The 14,312-nt window shown below is 37.9% G+C and overlaps 1 long non-coding RNA gene across 1 annotated transcript in view; it reads left to right on the top strand.

Moving 5' to 3' along the window:
• Positions 1 to 14,312, top strand: part of Slco6b1 (solute carrier organic anion transporter family, member 6b1) — a 91,385-nt gene that overhangs the window by 37,171 nt on the left and 39,902 nt on the right. The window contains exons 7-8 of the long non-coding RNA NR_120500.1: positions 7,229 to 7,373; positions 12,715 to 12,910. This is a non-coding gene — a long non-coding RNA (solute carrier organic anion transporter family, member 6b1). The remainder of the gene's footprint in view (positions 1 to 7,228; positions 7,374 to 12,714; positions 12,911 to 14,312) is intronic.

Below are 14,312 nucleotides of genomic sequence, written 5' to 3'. Positions count from 1 at the left end.
CTATCCCGAAAGTCCCCTATACACTCCCCCTGCCCTGCTCCCTTACCCACCCACTCCCACTTCCTGGCCCTGGCGTTCCCCTGTACTGGGGCATATAATCTTTGCAAGATCAAAGGCCTCTTCTCCCAATGACGGCCGACTAGGCCATCTTCTGCTACATATGCAGCTAGAGACACGAGCTTTGGGAGGTACTGGTTAGTTCATATTATTGTTCCACCTATAGGGTTGCAGACCCCTTCAGCTCCCAATTGAATTTTTCTAACTCACTTTAGAATTACATCTCTATCGTCCCGATTTCCGGTTATTTTCACTTTCCTGGAGATATTTGTTTGTTTGTTTTTTGCTTATGGTCCTACTCAAAATATCCCATTTCTTTTAAGATATTATTTTAAAATTAAAGTATGATGTGGCTCTTCCCTCTTTCCATTTCTTCCCTTTCCATGTATCCCCAATCCTGCTTCTCTCTGTCACCTGTAGAGAAAGAACTACAGGCAATTAAGAAACCTTGAGAGCAAGAGAAATAACCTTCACTAGGGAAAAGACCCCATTACTTTAAAAATATTTACTAGTCATTTTTTTCTGCTTTAGAGAACTCTCACTATCTTTCCCTAGATGGTTTGTTATTTGTGTTGTTTGTTTGAAGGTGGATTGGTGTCCCTATCACTCCACTGGAGAACCTGTCTAACTACTGGAGTTCACATTTTTATATTTGGATTCAGTTGACTTTGTCAAAGTACATGTGAATTTGTTGAATTCTTCCAAAAATAAGTGGATATATTATTTTAAAAGATTTATTCTTACCTGCAACTATTCTTCAAATTCTCTTTATTAAATCATGAATCCTTTGAAGTAAGTGATTATATGTCAGTAAGACTTTAATTAAGTTTTGTTTTGGACTGGAAAATGCATTCTATCATGACAGAGAAGGCATGAGCTATAGGCACGTATATGGGAGGGGAAGACATGTAGCTGAAATGCCTTCATAGTATCATGTCTTGTTACATAAACAGAAAGGAGAGAGAAAGTAGTGCTAGAATATAAAGCTCAAAGTTGTCCTTGTGGGGGCATCCTCTCTCCAGGTAACCGTTCCTCCTCGCAAAAGATCCAAATTCCCCCGAAAGAGCACCATTAGTTTAGCAACTAAGTGGGCATGTGGGGAGAATTTTATATGTAGATTGAAGCATCATTTTAACAGGGATAAGAGGCATATCATTGTATCTTCCTTTCTTTTTATTGGATAATTATTTTATTACATTTCAAATGTTATCCTCTTAACAAATTTCCTCCCCAGAAGCCCTCTATCCCATCCCCTCCTCCTGCTTCTATGAGGGTGTGCCCCCCACCCACCCACCCACCCACACCTGCCTCTCTGCCCTCCCATTCCTCTTTATCAATCTTTCATGGTACCAAGGGCCTCTCCTCCCATTGATGCCCCACAAGGCCATCCTTGGCTACATATGCGGCTGGAGCCATGGGTCCCTCCATGTGTACTCTTTGGTTGGTGATTTAGACCCTGGGAGCTCTGGTTGGTTGATATTGTTGATCTTCCTATGGGGTTGCAAACCCCTTCAACTCCTTCAGTCTTTTCTCTTAACTCCATCATTGGGGACCCTGTGATCAGTTCAATGATATCCTGCGAACATCTGCCTCTGTATATGTCAGGCTCTGCAGAGTCTCTCAGGAGACAGCTATTTTAGGTTCCTGTTAGCATGTACTTCTTGGCTTCCACAATAGTTTCTGCATTTGGTGACTGTATATGAGATGGATCCCCAGGTGGGTCAGTCTCTGGATAATCTTTCCTTCAGTCTCTGCTCCACACTTTGTCTCTATATTTGCTTCCTTGAGTATTTTGTTTCTTCTTCTTCTTCTTCTTCTTCTTCTTCTTCTTCTTCTTCTTCTTCTTCTTCTTCTTCTTCTTCTTCTTCTTCTTCTTCTTCTTCTTCTTCTTCTTCTTTTTCTTCTTCTCCTCCTCCTCCTCCTCTTTCTTCTTCTTCCTTCTTCTTCTTCTTCCTTCTTCTTCTTCTTCTTCTTCTTCTTCTTCTTCTTCTTCTTCTTCTTCTTCTTCTTCTTCTCCTCCTCCTCCTCCTCCTCCTCCTCCTCCTCCTCCTCCTCCTCCTCCTCCTCCTCCTCCTCCTCCTCCTCCTCTTCTTCTTCTTCTTCTTCTTCTTCTTCTTCTTCTTCTTCCTTCGATAATTTCTTTACTTACATTTCAAGTATTATCTCTTTTCCTGGATTTCCCTCTGAAATCCCCTTATCCCCTCCCCCTCCCCCTCCCCCTGTTTACCAACCCACCAAATCCTGCTTCCCTGTCCTGGCATTTCCTTTGGTCTTCCTTCTTCTTGAGCTTCATGTGTTCTTTAAATTTTATCTGGGGTATTCCAAGATTTTGGGCTAATATTGACTTATCCTGGAGTGAATAGCATGTGTGTTCTTTTGTGATTGGATTAACTCACTCTGGGTGATATTTTCAAGTTCCATATGTTCGCCTAAGAATTTCATGAAGTCATTGTTTTTAATATCTGAGTAGTACTCTCTTGTGTAAATGTACCACATTTTCTGTATCATTTCCTCTCCTGAAGGACATCTGAGTTCTTTCCACCTTCTGGCTATTATATATAAGGCTGCTATAAACATAGTGGAGTATGTATCCCTATTATATGTTGGAGAATATTTTGGATATATGCCCAGGAGTAGTATAGCTGGGTCCTTCTGTAGTACTATGTCCAATGTTCTGAGGAACTGCAAGACTGATTTCCAGAGTTGTTGTACAAGCTTGCAATCCCACCAGCAGTGGAGGAGTGTTCCTCTTTCTCCACATCCTCGCCAGCATCTGCTGTCACCTGAGTTCTTGATCTTAGTCATTCTGACTGGTATGAGGTGGAAACACAGGGTTGTTTTGATTTGCATTTCCCTGATGGCTAAGGATATTGAAGATTTCTTTAGGTGCTTCTTGCTTTCTTCAGTTGAGGATTCTTTCTTTAGCTCTGTACCCCATTTTGGGGGGGTATTTATCTCATTTACATTTCCAATGCTATCCCAAAAGTCCCCCACACACTCCCCCACCAACTCCCCTACCCACCATTCCCACTTCTTGGCCCTGGCATTCCCTTGTACTGAGGCATATAAAGTTTGTACAACCAATAGGCCTCTCTTTCCACTGATGGCCGACTAGGCCATCTTCTGATTCATATGCAGCTAGAGACATGAGCTCCGGGGGGGGGGGGGTATTGGTTAGTTCATATTGTTGTTCCACCTATAGGATTGCAGATCCCTTCAGCTCCTTGGATACTTTCTCTAGCTCCTCCATTGGGGGCCCTGTGATCCATCCAATAGCTGACTGTGAGCATCCACTTCTGTGTTTGCTAGGCCCCAGCATAGTCTCACAAGAGACAGCCATATCTGGGTCCTTTCAGCAAAATCTTGCTAGTGTATGCAATGGTGTCAGCGTTTGGAAGCTGATTATGTGATGGATCCCCGGATATGGCAGTCTCTAGATGGTCCATCCTTTCGTCTCAGCTCCAAACTTTGTCTCTGTAACTCCTTCCATGGGCACAACTGGCGGTCATCATGTAGAAGAATGTGAATTGATCCATTCCTATCTCCTTGTACTAAGGTCAAATCTGTACCCCATTTTTAATAGGGTTATTTGATTGTGTAGAGTCTAATTTCCTGAGCTCTTTGTATATACTGGATATTAGCCCTCTGTTAGATGTAGGATTGGTAAAGATCTTTTCCCAATCTATTGGTTACCATTTGTCCTATTGACAGTGTCCTTTGCCCTACAGAAGTTTTGCATTTTTATGAGGTCCCATTTGTTAATTCTTGATCTTAGAGCATAGCCATTGGTGTTCTGTTATAGAACTTTTCCCCTGTGCCCATGTATTCAAGACTCTTTCCCACTTTTCCATTAATTCCAATACATTCGGTTTTATGTGGAGGTCCTTGCATTACTATGATGGCTAATTATCTTTCACATTATATGTATCATTTCTTAGTTATTTATATTTCTTTTAAGGCACACTCAGAACATATGTCCACTTTTAAACTGGATTACCTTTTTTAAAGGTTCTCTGGAACCTTACCTGTTTTGTCTATTAGTCCTTAGAAAGAAGAATATTAAGCAAGTATTTTATCCCTTTCAAAAGTTGTATCTTCATTCCATTTGGGTTTTTTGTTTTGTTTTTTGTTTTGTTTTGTTTTGTTTTTTTTCAGTTTAAAAGCTTTAGTTACTAAGGCCCAGGTCAAACTATAAGTAATAAGTCAAGACTTATGAATGACATCTAAATAAAAATACATGCAAATATAATTTGCAGTTCTGTAATACTCTCATGCTGCCTATTGAAACTGAAACCTAGTAACATGATTTTGGAGGTGTTTCAGGATTATGTTAATTCCATCTTTCAGGTTTTTTTCTTTCATTAACAGAAACTTCTTTTTTTTTTTTTTAATACGATCTCACTTATCTACATTGCTTCTGTTTTCTGTGCCTTTGGAGTTGTAGACAATATATATATATATATATCATCCTTGCTCAGACTGAAACAGGGTAGCCTTTATGTTCCATCTTAGCAAATTTATACTTTCTAGTTGTATTTTACATTTTAATCACTATTGATTTGGCTTTTTCTACAGAATGAAAGATGGGGCCAATTTTCAATTAACTGTCAGTGGACATTTATGTGTAAATTGAGTAACCTGTTTCTTCTTCACTGTGTACTTTTTGACCCTTCATAAATAAAAAAGTCATCTGGCTGTAGATAAATGAACCTTCACAGCTCTGTCTTTGACTCACTATAGTCTGTGTCTCCTATCTGTGTCATGCTTCTCTACCATGTCTCTATAGTATGCCTTGATATCAAGTATACTGACACCTCTAGCCATGTTGTATTACAGATTAATTGGCATCTTTTTGTGTACCTTAGGAATTTCAATATTGTTTTTGATAGTTCAGAAATAACATGACTGGTATTGTGGTTGAAGTTGCATTAAATATATAGATTTCTTATTCATTTTTCAGCATTAATTCTTCCTGTCATTATCATGTACAGCATTTTATTTTGTATGTGTGTGTCTACTTCAATTGTTCTCATCAGTGTTTCAAATTGCCACTGGATGCTTTGATTCCAAAAAAACTTAATAAAAAGTTCTAATATTGTTTTAGCATTGACTTTAACAGTTTTACTCATCAACCCAAAATTGGCATGAGGCTTATTTCTCTCAGCTGTGCCTGGGGTTTATTAAAAAGTGCTCACAGTCTGAAGGATGGAACTATCTCATGGCTTTTTTGCTATAATATTAGTGTTATTACATGCTAGGTTTTAGAATACTCAGATATATCCTTACTGGAAATTTTAAAACCTTCTGATGCTCAATAATGATGGAATTGTAGGTCTTGCCAAATGTGAAATACTTTTCTGGTGAGTCTTAGAGGATACCCTCTTCATTAAGTAAACTGGACTCTCAAATATTGAAGTGTTTTTAATTAAAGATAAAATCAGGAGGGAAATCTGGACAAACAATCAAATAAATTATTCATAAGCCCTGGCTTAATTCGAGTTTCCATTACTGGGAAGAGACGCTATGACCAAGGCAACTCTTATAAAGGACAGTATTTAATTGAGGCTGGCTTGCAAAGGTTGAGACGTTCAGTCCATTATCATTAGGACAGGAAGCCTGACAATGTCCAGGCAGACACGGTTGCTGATATAGAGGTGATAGTTCAACATCTTGATCCAGAGGCAGCTATGATGAGACTGGCATCTTCAGGGAGCTATGAGGAGGATCTCCTCAGCAATGGGTGGAGCCTGAGCATAGAAGGAAATCTCCAAAGCCCAAACACTTCCTCAATACAGGCCACATTTTCTAACAGTGCCACTCCTTATGGGATAAGCATATTCAAACTACCACAATCTCCAATATCAAAAACAAAAAAAAGAACAAAAAAACAAAAAAACAAAAACAACAACAAAAACAAAACAACCCTTCCAAATGTACACAATTCTAAAGATACTTTCATAGGAGATCAAAAGTACATGATAGGGGGGTCTATTGTAACCACATTTGTGACAATGGGAAATTGAAGATGACATTAGAATTTAATCCTAAGAACTGATTAATATGTGACACGGTTCAAAATTATATAGCACTTACCAGGTGAGTTAGGTAAATGCACAATATAAGCGTATCTAATAAGGCACTGAAAAATATTTTCAAGAAACTGACAGATCATAAGCAGCCTCTGGGGGTGGGAGGTTGGGGGAACCTCCAGAAAGTACCAGAGACCCTGGAGGTAAGACACTCTCAGGACTCATTGGAGGTGACCATAGCCAAAATGACCAACATTGGGGAGAGGGAACTCAGAGAGTCCACTATGAGAAGACATATAGTCCCTCAAGTGGAAGGACAGGGTTACCACCCTATAGTCAAAATTTCTGACTCAGAATTGGTCCTGTCTAAAAGAACTGCAGAGACAAAAATAAAAGAGAGTGAAGGAATGGCAGTCCAGTGACCCTTCCAACTTGAAATCAATCTCATTGGGGTGCACCAAGGCCTGACATTACTGATGATATGCTTACAGAAGGGAGCCTGGCGTAGCTGTCCTCTGAGAGGCCCTACTAGCAGCTGACTGAGACAGAGACACCCAACCATTGGACTGAAGTCAGAGACCCCTAAGGTTGAATTAGGGAAAGGACTGAAGAAGCTGAAAGGGGGAACAACCCCACAGGAAGACCAACAGACTCAACTAACCCAGACACCAGAGAGCTCCCCAAAACTGCCACCAACCAGGAGTATACACAGGCCAATCTGAGGCATATATGGCAGAGGTCTGTCTGATCTGACTACAGTGGCAGAAGATATGCTTAATCCTCAGAAGACTTGAGGCCTCAGAGAAGGGGGAGGCCTGATAGGGCATGGGGGCACCCTCTCAGAGGCAAGGGGGAGGAGGAAAAGGAAAGGAACTGTGAGAGGGGGACTGAGGGATGGCAATGACTAAAATGTAAATAAATAAAATAACTTAAAAATAGAAAAAATAAAAAATAAAATAGCTATGTTTACTGCAGAGAAACAAAACTACAAGTCTCATATGAGATGTGTCTATTAGAGGTCTATGTAGTTTGGGTTACATAGTTATAAACTTTTTGTTTAGAATACAGGAAGCAAGTTCTGCATATTGGTCAATAGTACATGATGAGATAAAGTCATTGTGATATGACCTGTCCTGTTTCAGAGTCTGTTGAGGAACCCACTGCTGATGTGCTACTCAATGTGCAAAGCCACAGAGGCCTTGGCTACTATTGGAGCTGCAGAATTTTTGCCCAAATATTTAGAAAGTCAGTTTTTGTTATCACCCTCACGTGCCACTCTGCTCACAGGTAGAATTTTCTTGTTACTGTGCTGATTTCAGAATTGTTGTGATATGTATGTTTAAGGGTGATATGTATACTTACCTAATATGCCACATAAGGAGAATGCAGTGTATGTGGCTGCCACTTGCTAAAACTAAAATCAAGTTAAATTGTTTCTGCTCCCAAGGCAAAAATACAATATGTATGTATGGCTGTTTACAGTACAAAAAAAAATGTATTTACAAAATGTTTAGAACAAAGAGATGTCTGCTTCAGTATTTGGCATGTACATAAGATTTAGGCAGATAGGAAGAACATTTACTTATTATCTATACTTGAAGTATATAATATACAAAATAGACTGAACATTGACATAATGGGAAGAAATTTCAGCATATATTGCTTAACTGAAGGTTTCCTTAAATATGAGATACACAAATATTTAAAGGATGAGGCTCCAAAAGAGTATGCTATGTGAACATCAACCAGAGTAAATGCTGGTATCACTGCACTAATTCTAAGATCTAATACTGTAAGAATCAGTAAGTGATATATTTCATCAAATCATAAGTGGACCTCCCTTACAAATACCACAGAAAATAAATGACCCTCTTTTTTTTTTAATGTCTTTTTTTTCCCCATTTTTTATTAGGTATTTAGCTCATTTACATTTCCAATGCTATACCAAAAGTCCCCCATACCCACCCATCCCCACTCCCCTACCCACCCACTCCCCCTTTTTCGCCCTGGCGTTCCCCTGTACTGGGGCATATAAAGTTTGCGTGTCCAATGGGCCTCTCTTTCCAGTGATGGCCGACTAGGCCATCTTTTGATACATATGCAGCTAGAGTCAAGAGCTCCGGGGTACTGGTTAGTTCATAATGTTGTTCCACCTATAAGGTTGCAGATCCCTTTAGCTCCTTGGGTACTTTCTCTAGCTCCTCCATTGGGAGCCCTGTGATCCATCCATTAGCTGACTGTGAGCATCCACTTCTGTGTTTGCTAGGCCCCGGCATAGTCTCACAAGAGACAGTTACATCTGGGTCCTTTTGATAAAATCTTGCTAGTGTATGCAATGGTGTCAGCGTTTGGATGCTGATTATGGGGTGGATCCCTGGATATGGCAGTCTCTACATGGTCCATCCTTATAATAAATGACCCTCTTAAGAACAGTTTCTTCTATGCCTCACCCTTTCTTTAATGGCTAGTGTTCTTCAAATCTGAGATTCTAAAGTAACAGAAATGCATTTAAAGGTCTTACAAGTATATTATGGAAGTATTGTTATTTATATGACTAGTGCAATGGCATAATACATCTTTAGAAATATTTTCATTGACTTATGCATTTTTTATTGTTTATGGTTTGTGTGTATATATGGGCATTGTCTTTCAAAAATGCACATGTGGAAGCCAGCATACAATTTATGGGAGTTTATACTTTCCTTCTACCATATGTGTCTCAAAGATGGGTAGCAATCCTTGTTGAGCCATCTTGAGAGTGCCCAAATTAAACTCTTTTCTTTTGATTTGTTTAACCAAGTGGTAAGGCTTTCAACTAATTTTGTTTATTGAGATGGGGTGAGATAATAGCCGAGACAAATCATGAACTTGACCTTGATCTATACCTGAGGCTGGTCTTCAAGTCTTCCTCCTCCTGCTTTTAGGTGTGCTCTGCCATACCCAGTTTAGTTGGTTTTGATTCAGTTTATACAGCTTGTCATTTTCAAGTTTTGTAGTATTTTTCAGACTCTCTCTTTATTGAGCTGTTTATCTTGAAATATCTTATTTAACTCATTCACACTGTTCATGTGTTGTATGGTGCTGATTTTTATACTTTTTTATATGTAGATTTTCAGATGAGTTCACATGGTTAATTATTTACTTGTATAAGGTGACCTTTATAATGTGTTGGATTTTTGTGCTCAGGTTACTCTTAATAATTGATTTGAACTAACCAGTACCCCCCGAGCTGGGTCTCTAGTTACATATGTAGCAGAGGATGCTGTAGTCAGCCATCATTGGGAGGAGAGGCCCTTGGTCTTCTGAAGATCACATGCCCAAGTACAGGGGAATGCCAGGGCCAGGAAGCAGGAGTAGGTAGGTTGGGGAGCAGGGTGGGGGGAGGGTATAGGGGGCTTTGGGGATAGCATTTGAAATGTAAATGAAGAAAATATCTAATAAAAAAGTAAAAAGACAAAAAATAATTGAGTTCTCATGTAATGTTGAATTTATTTACAAAAGTAAATAAATGTAATCCAGTGGAAGAGCTAGGGGAAGGACTGAAGGAGCTGAAGGGGATTGCATTCCCATAGGAAGAACGATATCAACTAACTGGACCGCCCAGAGCTCCCAAAGACTAAACCATTAACCAAAGAATATACATGCAGAGAGTCATGGCTCCAGATATATATGTGTCAGAGGCTGGCCTTATCTGACATCAGTGGGAAGGACACCTTTGGTCCTATGGAGTCTTAATGCCCCAGCATAGGGGGATGCTAAAGCAGTGAGGCAGTTGTGAGTGAGTGGGTAGAAAAGCACCCTCATAGAGGAAAAGGGGAGAAAAAAGAGGGGGAATAGAATAGGGGGCTTGTGAAGCGGTAACCTGGAAGATATCATTTGAAATGTAAATGAATAAAATGATTAATAATAATAAAAAAAAAAGAAAGAAAAAAGAAAGGGTGGTCTAACTCAGGCCCTTTAAGCAGATGTGTAGGCATCTTAACTTGTGGGATGACTGCTCTTTGGTGACTAGTCCTGGATAGATAGCACTCTTAGGAATTATGGGCCTCTAAAGACATTGTTAGTGTTAACTGTTTTATTTGAAAGTGCTTCTTTTGTTGGTTGCTGTGTCCATGATTTGAAGGATCTCTAGACAGACAGAAGGTACTTCACGTTGAAGATTAACAATTTAAAGCATAGCCTTATACTGTGTCACACTTCATCACCAGACTTGCCAGTCACATGCAGTCTTCCCTGCTACATGTTTGACTACATATACAATATACAAATCCTCAGAAATTATAACACAGGCGGCAGTAACAGCCCATTGTACACCAGCACTTGGCTTTGGTCCTCTGTTCTTGTGGGACTGAGGAGAGAAAGGGAAGAAGTAAATTTTAAAATAAAAATAATGGACTTTTAAAAAAGAAATTGAAAGGCTAGAGCTTGTCACACAGTGGTGGCACACTTGCCTAGGACACATGAAAATTCCCAGAATTTAAATAATAATAGAAGAAGGAAACCTTAAAATGATAATAGATAGATAGATAGATAGATAGATAGATAGATAGATAGATAGATAAAAAAGAATGAAAACGAAACAGGGAGAGGAAAACTCAATTAAAATTACAATAAAGTAAGAAGAAGATCAAACAACAAAATTGCAATATTAAAATGAAATTAGAGACATGGGGGAAAGTAACAGAAAACATTGTTCTTGCTAAGATCTCTCTGGATCATCTAGATCTGAAATTCACAATGAACAGGGTAAGAACAGTAGAATGTATTTTCAGATTATTCTTGGTATTCTCAATTGTCATCAAGCTAGTGGGAACAGAAGCAAGCCATGTCCAACGTCTGACAAAGTTTGTAGACCGTTCTAGGGCTATGCACTGTCTGGAGTCTTAGTCTGCAATTCCCTGCACCTGGATATTCATGGTAGAGCAGTGAGCCTGTCTAGCCACACGAGCATAGGGAGAATATATGCTACCTTAGGTTTACCTTCACTTAGGAAATTTTACTCTGTATAATGGCTATGTAGACAGTGTTGGTGTTAGAGGGAGCTCTTCACACTGAACACTAAACTGGGCAGTCTATGGACCATACTGAATTGGTACACATCTGCTCTGAGGGTTTTTAGTATTTTTGCAACCTGAGGCACAGGAAACATCCAAGACATGCCTGGTATACCTCTCACAGTGTGTGTGAATATATACCTCTCAGTATGTTGTGTCTGAGACACTCATCCAAATTATAACTGTCTGGTGCGGCTTCTTACCCAGCTATGCACTGCGATGTCCACAAGAAGACTGACATTCTTGTGAGGAGTCTTGAAACATTGCCAGGATTTCTAGTCTGAGAATGACTGAGTCTTTGACAATAGAACCTTCCTCCAGGAGGTTCTATAATTGAGTTTTCACGGATCTTCCTGTTATTTCTTTTCCAAAGCTAGCTGGCTTTCACCTTCCAGGCCTGTTATTCCTTCAGGCTTCCTGTCTGCAGGATGCAACCTTCAGTGCTATGTCTTGCCTTCCACTGCCACTGTCCTGCCCAGGTACAGGAAGCTCTCCTCCTTTTAAACTTTTGTATTCAAGGAGCAATGTTTTTGCTCACCTTGCTTTGTCATTCTCTGAAAACAGAATGTGCAATATTTCATTTTCTGTGCAGACAACTTCCAGTTCTCATAAGTTGCAAGTCTACTATTTTGTTTCCTGTCCATGGAAGAACGAACAATTGCTGAGTCTCCCTATATCACTATCTTGGACCTGAACTTGAATTTTATCAATTACATGTTTTATTGTTCACTTCTCTTACTTGGTATTCTTTTTCACCCAGCACCTTTATATCTTCACTATTTGGTTTGTTTGCTTGTTTGTTGCATTTCTATGGATCATTTCATTTGTATGTATTCAAATCCTCAATAGACTTAATCTGTTGTCTATGTTGCTATTGGTATTGTGTTCTCTACCCATCACATGTAGACATACAGTGGTCTACATTTAGTTTACTGTGTTATATTGTGGTGGGTTTTTTTTTCTATTTTTCTGTGCTTCAGTTTTCCTTTTATTTGATTTCCTTTTTCGAAATATCTATGCTTAAGGAGAAAAACAATACCTTATATTACGTACTATGGAGGCTCACACTGCTGTAAGACTGTTCGTTTGTGTGGAACATCTATGAGATATCTCAGATGTTTGTTGTAATTCTTATCTACTGGATGATTTGAGGGAGTCTGCTATTTTATCAAAGTGTTTTGCAATAAGTCTTACATTTAAACCTCTAAGTATTAATATCTTTCAATAGCACAATTCCTAAATACTGTGTCAGGACTAAGCTCCTGGCTTGTATTAGATACCCAGTAATAGCAGAGCAAAGCATCAGCGTCACTACCAGAATTCTAGGTCCAGTAGACCTGGAATAGCTTCATCCACTTGCACAAGACTGTATGTATGTATGTATTTATGTATGTATGTATGTATGTATGTATGTATGTATATATGTATTAGATTTATTCAAATAATATATTTTCTAGCTGTTTTGTTTAGTTTTTAGTTTGAAAATTTGTATTTGAGTAGAAGAAATGGCATCTATAATTTTTCGATATTCTCCACAGGTATGCCTAAACAGTATTTTCTTTTCTCTTTCTTAGGAATTATTTTAGTTCCAGGAAGTGCACTTGGCAATTTTCTGGGAGGTTTCATTGTTTCCAAGTTGAAAATGTCTTCTAGAAGCCAAATGAAATTTATAGTGATAACGTCTATCATATCACTTCTGCTTTTAATATTAAACATTTTTATAAAGTGTGAAAGAGTGAAATTTGCTGGAATCACTGCCAATTATGAAGGGTAAATATAAGTTTGCATACTACATTTTAAAATTATAACTGAAGGCATATTTTCCAGACTCGTAATCCAGTGACCTTATATATTTATTTAACTCATATTATTAAACATGAAAGTAAAGTAAAATATATAGTTTAACTTTTCATATTAAATGTAGGCATCTCATATATATATATATACATATATATTTATCATGCATTTATTAGATTTATGAGCAAAACTAGAACTTTGAGTTAGAGTATGTAGCATGTACAAGATGTTACTAGAATATGTAGAATATGTGTAATGTGATTTGACCTGTGTTCTTGAACTGATCTGTCTACTTTCTTATAAACATCAAACAATAAATTTAAAGAATATATGAGCATCTACATGGACATTTTAGATGAAATATCCAAAGTTCAAAGTACTTGGCAAGAGTTAATATTAAATATTATATAACATAAATGACACTTAAATCCAAAGGATTAAGTAAGTGAAATGATAAAAAAGAATAATAGCACTTTCAACTACAATGGGATAGCATATAACAAACTACAATCCAATAAATGGTACTGGAGCTATCCAAAGGGATATAAAACATGACTGTAACTTCACTTCTTTCACAAATTCACCCATGGGACTTAGAGGAAAGTGATGACCCTATAGACATAGTAATAATAGGTATATTTATAACTGAACTATGGTAAGTTTTATGAAATAAGTATAATAGGCAAAGGAGAAATGCTTGAAAAATGAAAATTGAGAAAGCCTGGAACTAGATAATTAATGTCATGTCAACTGAAAAATTGCTGAACACAAAAATACTAAGATTTAATTGCTCCCTCACTTCAGCAGAAAATAAATGGAAAAGCATCCAATTTCTATCAATTTGTTTGCCAATTAAAAAATAAGATGCCCAAATAAGTTGCTCAAATATTCAAGGTGAACAAAGCATTTACAGATAAAGTAAAATCCTACTCATTTAAATGAATGCCTAAGCATTGTATTGTAAGCACTCACATACTTGAATGTTAAATGTCATAGAGATGCTTTCTCTACAAATTCATTTGAAAATTATTCATAATGCATAGACTATCATTTTAAAATACAAAACATTCAAATGGAATTATGTTTTAAAATACATTTAATTAAAAGAGAATATATATAATTTCCCCCTAAGAAAGAATTTCATATACCTCAGAGTATGTACATTATGTACGTGTGTGTGTGTGTGTGTCTGTGTGTGTGTATGGCAAAAAACACAAGGTATTGAGTTGAAAATATACTCCATTATATAAGAAATCAATGAAACCAATTTGGAGAACTCAAATGCAAGAAATAAAAATCTACAGTGAAACCAAACAAGTATGATGGTATTGTCTTAACTAAAAATCTTTACATGATTCAGGACAGCTAGGAGATA

Source organism: Mus musculus, chromosome 1 (genome assembly GCF_000001635.26).
Source record: "Mus musculus strain C57BL/6J chromosome 1, GRCm38.p6 C57BL/6J".
In the NCBI taxonomy this organism is placed as follows: domain Eukaryota; kingdom Metazoa; phylum Chordata; class Mammalia; order Rodentia; family Muridae; genus Mus; species Mus musculus.
The sequence above is the reverse complement of the archived record's forward strand: the minus strand, read 5'-3'. Positions and strand labels throughout refer to the sequence as shown.